Source organism: Montipora foliosa, unplaced genomic scaffold (genome assembly GCF_036669935.1).
Source record: "Montipora foliosa isolate CH-2021 unplaced genomic scaffold, ASM3666993v2 scaffold_442, whole genome shotgun sequence".
Lineage (NCBI taxonomy): Eukaryota > Metazoa > Cnidaria > Anthozoa > Scleractinia > Acroporidae > Montipora > Montipora foliosa.
Window position 1 is genome coordinate 270,001 of NW_027179748.1, and position 7,500 is coordinate 277,500.

General features: G+C 39.0%; 2 pseudogenes; both read left to right on the top strand.

Annotated features, from left to right (window-relative positions):
• The first annotated feature begins 4,170 nt into the window (after positions 1-4,170).
• LOC137989147 (uncharacterized) overlaps positions 4,171-7,500 on the top strand; it is a 10,303-nt pseudogene continuing 6,973 nt past the window's right edge.
• Positions 5,310-6,109, top strand: LOC137989135 (uncharacterized; annotated as a pseudogene).

The following is a 7,500-nucleotide window of genomic DNA, read 5'->3' on the forward strand; positions in this document are numbered from 1 at the left end:
AACTGTCAAGAAGGTAATCACTGTTGCTGTTGCTGTCACTGGTGTTTCGTTTCTTGGCTCTAGCTCTTGTTTTCTTAACTTCATTCTTTTTCCACACTTTGTGCACAAGCCGTCATACTCTTCGTCACTGTCGTCTTCATTATGTTTCTTTTCTGAAGCTTTTCTTTTTCTTTTCCTTATTTTCCTCTCAGCTCTTCTTCCTAATTCTTCAAAATCTTGATCACTGTACATGTTGTTGTCTTCTGGGTTGCATTTAACATTTTGCTTGCTTAAATCGTTAGCTTCATCGCATGAATCATACTCCTCATTAATGTTTCCCTTGCAGCTTCTGTTATCTGATTTGACCTGTTCATTCGTCCCTGCTCTTTGATTTCTTTGCTGTTTTAGGTATGAATTTACGTTTGAGAGTAACGCTCGAGGGGCCTGGGCTAATGCCATCACATATGCCGACGTTTTTGTTTTCAGATTGTGAATGCCACTTTGAAGGTGTTTATCAAGCTGGAATAAAGGCGTCTTAGACCTCTTACATGGCGAGAGGGGGCAGAATTTTACTTGCCGATTGTGTGCCTTTTTCTCCCCAGTCAAATAACCATGAAGCTTACGCTGCAATTTTAATAGCGATGGACTTCTCCCTTGGTGGCAACTAAGATTTTTTACACTTCGACCACACTTTTTACAGATCCTAGAACCCCTCACAGGGCGTTTGACATTAGAAGATGTTGAAATACCATTATATGCAGAGGTTGAAGGAACTTCTTTGCTGTCCTTTTCATTCATACTATTAATTGGAAAAAATGAAGGAAGTGCTTAGTTTTTAAAGTATGTCAATAACAAAAGTTCACAGCCCACTTTCAAGCAATAATTATTTAGAACCAAATTAAAGATAGTGTTATATTTAATCAGTTTCAGGAGCACTCTGCAATTTTCCATGCTAATCTGCAATAATGCTTACATACAATTTTCCATGAACAGAAACAGCCATTGTATCAACTTCATAGTGAGTGACAATATCACAATAGTTGGCATGGGCGGTTTCTGGAATTTACCTTTATCATGAAGGAAGCTTATCACAAGAACACTATGTGGGCGTTGAAGCATCATTATTTGCAGAGGAAGAAGTAAATCCTTCACTGTCCATTTCATTGATACTATAAGGGAAAAATATGGTAAATTGAAAAAGGTTGAACAGCAGGTTAACAATATGCCTTGGAGATGAACATACTGTCTGGGAGGAAGTTGATTACCATTAGAGCTTAGATTAGCCCCTTCTCTGGCAACTTTTAAAGATGGAGTTAAACATGTTTTGCTATCGTAAGTGGGGGGGGGGGGGGGGGTTTTAAAAAGTAATTTTAATGTTAAATGGTCTTTAAGATGTATTATTATCATATTTTTCAGAATTGGTTCATACAAATTTTACTCTTTTACAGATTATCTCTATGGCTTCTTACATTTTTAATGTTTTTCGTCCTTTAATATTTTATCCATATAGTTGTTGCCATTAAATTGTAATAAATAAACAAACTGTAAATGTGAGTGAAATGACATATTTGTATAAATCTTAACGCTAGTACATGTACCTAGTTGATATTGTTGAAAAGGCTTTTTTTTCTCCTTCAAAAAATTATTTTGTTAGAAAAGTACTCTTCAAAGAGAAGGTAAGCTCTGCACTTCCGGGCATATTATGATTAGTCACGCATGACTCAAGGGGTTATGCTTTCCGGTTCGTGGAAAAATGCGTAAAAAGCTGAAATTTTCACTGTATTTTTACACTTGCCTAAATGCTGGCAGAGGTCAAAAAACGCTCGTTTTAAACATTATTGATGTGAATACTGTAAAGGAATGTATAGCAACAGCAAAATCTATGCTTGCGTCTGTTATTTTATTCGAATTTGATCTAAAACTTACGCGCATGTGGAGCCAGTGTGTGTTTCAAATTTAAAGATTTTCTTTGTGATGCCTATACTACCTTTTGATTAAACGGAACATGATTACCGTTCATATCATCGCTGAATCTGAAGGATTAATGTCAAGTCTTTCATACCTAAATTTAGTAAAAGTACTCATGCAGTTTTGAAGTAAAATCTTTCATTTAAAACTCCTTTTCATGACAGCCCTTTAATATGGAATATATACCTCAAACCTCCAGAGAACACAGGCCTGTATAAGAAGGTTAAATAAGAGCCAGTTGAGTACTAGAGAAATTGAAAGATACCACAAACTTCTTTAAGCAGTGTGCTGAAGCTTCTGGTGGACGCGGCTACCAAACATCACATAACGCAATCTCATAACGAAATACCTTGGTGGGCTTTTGACTTCCACCCAAAAAAGTACATGAATTAAAGTGTTTTACCGGTAAAGAGATAAACCCGTGTTAGATATTAGTGCAGACTTTCACACAAAAAGGGACTAATTTTTCTCTTAAAATATGCGTGAAGGAAATACATAAAACAAGTACCCTGAAGCAGGAAAATTCTGTTTCTGGTATTCCCAACAGAAGGGTGTATTTATTTCTGTTGGAAAAATTGACCGGTTATACTTGCTACAGTAGCAGATACTCATTAGGGAGTTTAAGGAAATCACTACGGCTGGTGCTACTACGGCTACCGTGCCTGAAAAGGTCTGGGGAGAGTACGGCGCGGTGGTCTGCTAAATTTTAAGTTTAGCAAAGCAAAATACAAGGAAACATGGGCTAAGGAGTTTAAAAAGCTCTTTTATTTAGTTTCTCACAGCCAAATGGCTTTGCTCAAAGGACGATGGCCATTGTTCGCCTTGCTAGGACGAACAGATTATTTCTAAGCAAAAGTGAATGCTATACACCTTGTACAATAACAACAATTTGACGGATGAAATATATCATTTCAGAGACAAATATTGCAAAGAATATCGAGTGAAAAAAACAAACATATCAACACTCAAAGAAGTAAAATAGCATCTTATACTATCCAGATATAAAACATCTTCACTAAATCCTCAAAGCAAACTTAACCAAAGAAACACAACCTCGTGCTGAACATGAATATTTCACTTGACTCACTTCACTATTCCAACACCTTTGCCAAAACTTATCGTAAGTTCATGATACGGATTTACAAGCTTATGAGAGGCAACCTTGACACAATCCTGGACTTAAATTGACTTTAAAGGATATAGTATCCAATGAAATTCTTAAAATGCCGAGATGTCCATTGAAAAGGGCCAGAGAAGCAAAATAAACCCAACGTAGTAGCCGCTACGGCAAAACATCCCGACTCACATGGTCAGATTTCACACTACGGCTGGATGCAACCGACGTACATGCGCAGTGTCTCATTTTGGGGGAAATTTACTTCCAGCAGCCGTATTAGCGCCAGCCGTAGCGATTTGCTTAAAGTCCCTATTTCTGGAAGCAAATATCCTCTGTGAGTATTTGCTACGGTACTAGCAAATAGGCCTTGTATGGTAGCAGATACGCACTTATGGTAGCAAATATGCACAGCAATCTGACTCTCTCTCTCTCTCTCTCTGTAAATAGGAAAACAAGTTCACAACGTGTGGGGTCTGTGTGGCTTTAACACTTTGCCTCCAAGCAACAATGGATAAGGACGAGGGGAAGTCTTTTGCAATCAAAAGAAAACTCCACAACGAACAACAAATGTACGTTTACTGAAATTAAAGATTTCATGCTTGTTGTGTTTCACTGACTTGTTTTCTATTGGCAATTCAAAGGGCTGAAAGGAGAGTATACTATGGTAACTGCTTGAGAGCTGAACGGGACCTGAAGCGTTATCTGTCATTAATTCTCAGTGGTATGGATCGGTCCAAAACCAACATACCACATGCAAATTGTCTTTCAAAGGTGAGTATAATATCCAAGCACGTAAGTTGGCAAATTTCATATTTATCAGCATACAAAGAGTGACAAAAGTGTTGAGACATTTTGTCCTTTTGGAGTACTTAAGGCTCATTTCCCCCTAAACTATACGATACACACCCCCTCCACCCAAAACAATGTTGGATTTCCTGTCTCTAGAACTTTCTTCTTTCCCGTGCAACATTGAAAAGGGGGAGTGGTGGTGGCTCTTAATGTAAACGGGATTTGAAATACACCTTATTCCAAAATGGCAGCGACCCAGGATGGTCTGGGTTGAGTTGCATTAAAACGAGGCATCGAGGGCCAGGGAATACAACACCATGGCGTCCTTTCGAGACAACCCTGTGTCTGGTCCTTCGTTTTTGATGGAGGACGATATTCCTGGTAGTTCATTGAATGGAAGAGATCCGAATGGGTTGAAGAATTCCGAGTTAAAGTTTTGGTTAAACTGTGGTGGCGATTCATCCAAAGGATTGTCCACAAAAGCACAATTTTGTAAGTGGTAACTTTTGAGTCCCCAAAATAATAGCCTTCATTGCTGTTGCCTAGATTTTTAATCGCTTCATTCTCTCTCAGGGTAAATGACTACTTGGAAGCGAAGATCGAACACCTTCTTGTCGACCCCGGCGTAAATTTTGTTTATACCAGGCACAAAAGGCGACTCCTTGGCCTAGAAGATGCTTTGGATCCGAACACACCGAACTCATCAGCTCCTTCTGATAACACAATGAAGGTAGCTTTTCCTACTGATGGATGGGGGACAGCACTTGCAAAAATTCCGTTATTTACCTGTGTGGAAATGGACAGACAAATTGCAAATTCAGGAAAAAAGCACCCAAACAGCGAATATCACTTGTTGCTTACAGGTCTTGGAAAACCCAAGGCTTTTCTGGCTGATGAATACCTTCACGAGATCCACGAGATCCACCAGATCCAGACTCACCAAGATCAAAGTCCGCGAGGAACCACATAACTTGAAACTTGCGCTCTGCATTGTTTCTGGAGAAGTAGAATATGCCTACTGTGGGCCAAGTTTTGCTGCTGGAAAGTTCGGCTTCTGCAACCATATCCTGGCTTCGATGATGAAAGTCTGTAAATATTCTTTATACGACTGCACGGATGTTCGAGACCTGAAGGATGAGGAAGATAAGAATCCAACTACAGCATGCACTTCTGCTTTGCAAACTTGGCACAAATCAAGACTTGATGGAATCCGTTCCCAACCTGTCATGGAAGTGGTCATTTCCAATCCTGGAAATAGCGCCGACAAAGGCAAGAAGACTGCTGTGACCTGCCTGTTAGCTGAAGCAAGGAAAAACAGAGAGTGACTCAAGGAAAAAAATTCAGAACTTAGTCGAATTTCTTGAGCAGCATAGCTCAAAAATTGGTCTAACTCGTTTTCAGGCTGATTGATTGATACTGCCAATCAAGACAATCTGGTTCATATCAGCTTACCTTCATGGAGTCCAATTTCTCCTTCACAAGTTCGTTCGAACGATTTCAAGCGGCTGATCATTACACAGTAACTGAATTTCCACCATACCCTTCTTTTCCTTTGGACGATCACAATAGATCTTTAATTACACCAGATACTCTCAGTGATAAAGAAAAAGAACTTCTCGAGAGCTTAAGAGTCAATGTAATTGATGCTAACAAATTGGAAGAGAAAACAAGAGATCAGGCAGAATGTGATGAGTGGATGAGAGAATGAAAACTAAGATTCAGGGCATCCAACTTTGACAAAATTTCTAGAAGACAAAGGAACCATGAGAAGGTTGTAGAAGATCTTTTGGCACAAAAATCAGTCTCAACAGATGAAAAGGAGCATGGCAAGAAGTATGAACCACTGGCATTTAAAGGAATATGAAAAATAGTTACGAAAAATGGGAAAGCCTGTTAAAGTGTTAAAAAGTGGCCTATTTGATCCAAAAATTATTGACTTGAGTTGCAGAGACAGATTTGGAATAGGGGAAGTGAAATGCCCATCTTAATGTCACGCCAACGGATGCTTGTGATGACCCTGGCTTTTTTATGGAGAAAAAAGATGGGAAGCCCTTCTTAAAAAGAGGACATGTCTATTATGATCAACTGCAGGGACTAATGGGACTGACAGGTGCCCAGTGGTGTGACTTTATCGTTTATACCAGCAAAGGGCTAAGCGTGGAGAGGATTATGTTTGATCAGGATCACTGGGATACCCTCCGTGACAAACTGTGTGATTATTATTTCAAATACTTTCTTCCAGTAGCTGCTATGTAAAAACTAAAATGTTTACAAATAATTGAATTGTGATTTTATTTAACCTGTGAAATTCACTGTATTTCCCATACATTGATTTCACTGGTATAATTCTGTCCATTTAGTACTAACAGTGAGATATTGTTTCGTGGGTCAAATAAAATCTCTATCTTGTGATAACATGGTCAAAAAACTAATGAATGTTTAAGGTGTTCCACATCGAACTTTTTCAGTTGTAGAAAGGAAATTATACTAGAATTGTGTTGTATATTTTCAATTTATTTCTCACCAGGAAGAAGGCGTCATCAGTACAATTCCAAAATGTTGGCTTTTACTTCGTGTAAGAGACACACATGAAGTACAAAAGCTTTAGGGGTCTTTAGGGATTTCGAAGTCTGATTAGGCATTGTTTCACGATTTTTGTTGTATTGTTTTACGTCATGTGTGTCTTCTACACAAAGTAAAAGCCAAAATGTTATTGCCAGCTCAAAAATGCAAAAATTTGGTTTTTGCTTTAAATACCAGGGATTAGGTACACTGAGTTCTGTTACTTCCATCACCCGGGAATCCCCATGTGCATTGAAACTAAAAGTTCTAGAATTAAGGTTTGGCTCGTGACACAAGGTTTGATTCTGGGGGTGTAAGGGTTTTAAAGGCTATGAATGGATGATACCTTTGAAAGTTACATAACATAGCACACACTGACCACATTTGGTTTACGACCCCAAACATTGTGAATGGTACTATACTGTCCCATATGTGGAAAATTTTGATTTTGTTTATCCCTCTTTCTACATGGATACCAAGGGAGGCAATTGACTGTCTCAACCACTTCCTCAGGGCTCATTTGCCCCTTATTTCCCAAAAAAGGTGGTATATTCAGGGAGACTTCAAGGGGGAGAAGATCCTTCACAGTAAACCCCTTATCTGCCATGACAGAGTCTCCTCTGTCACATTGCAGATTAAGGAATCCCGACCTTGTGACAATCTCTCTGTCAGAGATATGGCCAGTATAGAGCTGGCTAATTAAGGTTATGGCACCTCCAGGTCAAATGCCAATCGAACCTTTCAGAATTGTATGATTTTTGTGTGAACTGAAAAGTTCGCTATTTAGATGGAGACTCTTCGGCATCTGACAGCAAATCTCGGTAAAGTTGATGATGACCCTGGTAGATGGCATAAGTCAGCAGGCATGTGGTGGTCAACTTTGGCCCTTGATGGCCACACTGTAATTTTGCAAAATTTCAAATACGTAAAATTAACCCACAAAATGGTTATTCGACTGACCGTTGTCTGCAAAATACCATACAGATGGCTCAAGTGTTCCTCTTTAAACCTTTGCCTTAATCTGCAAAGAGTTAAAAAAAATTCTTCCTTTGGGTTTAATTGTCTTGGTGTTCCCTGCTTGGGGG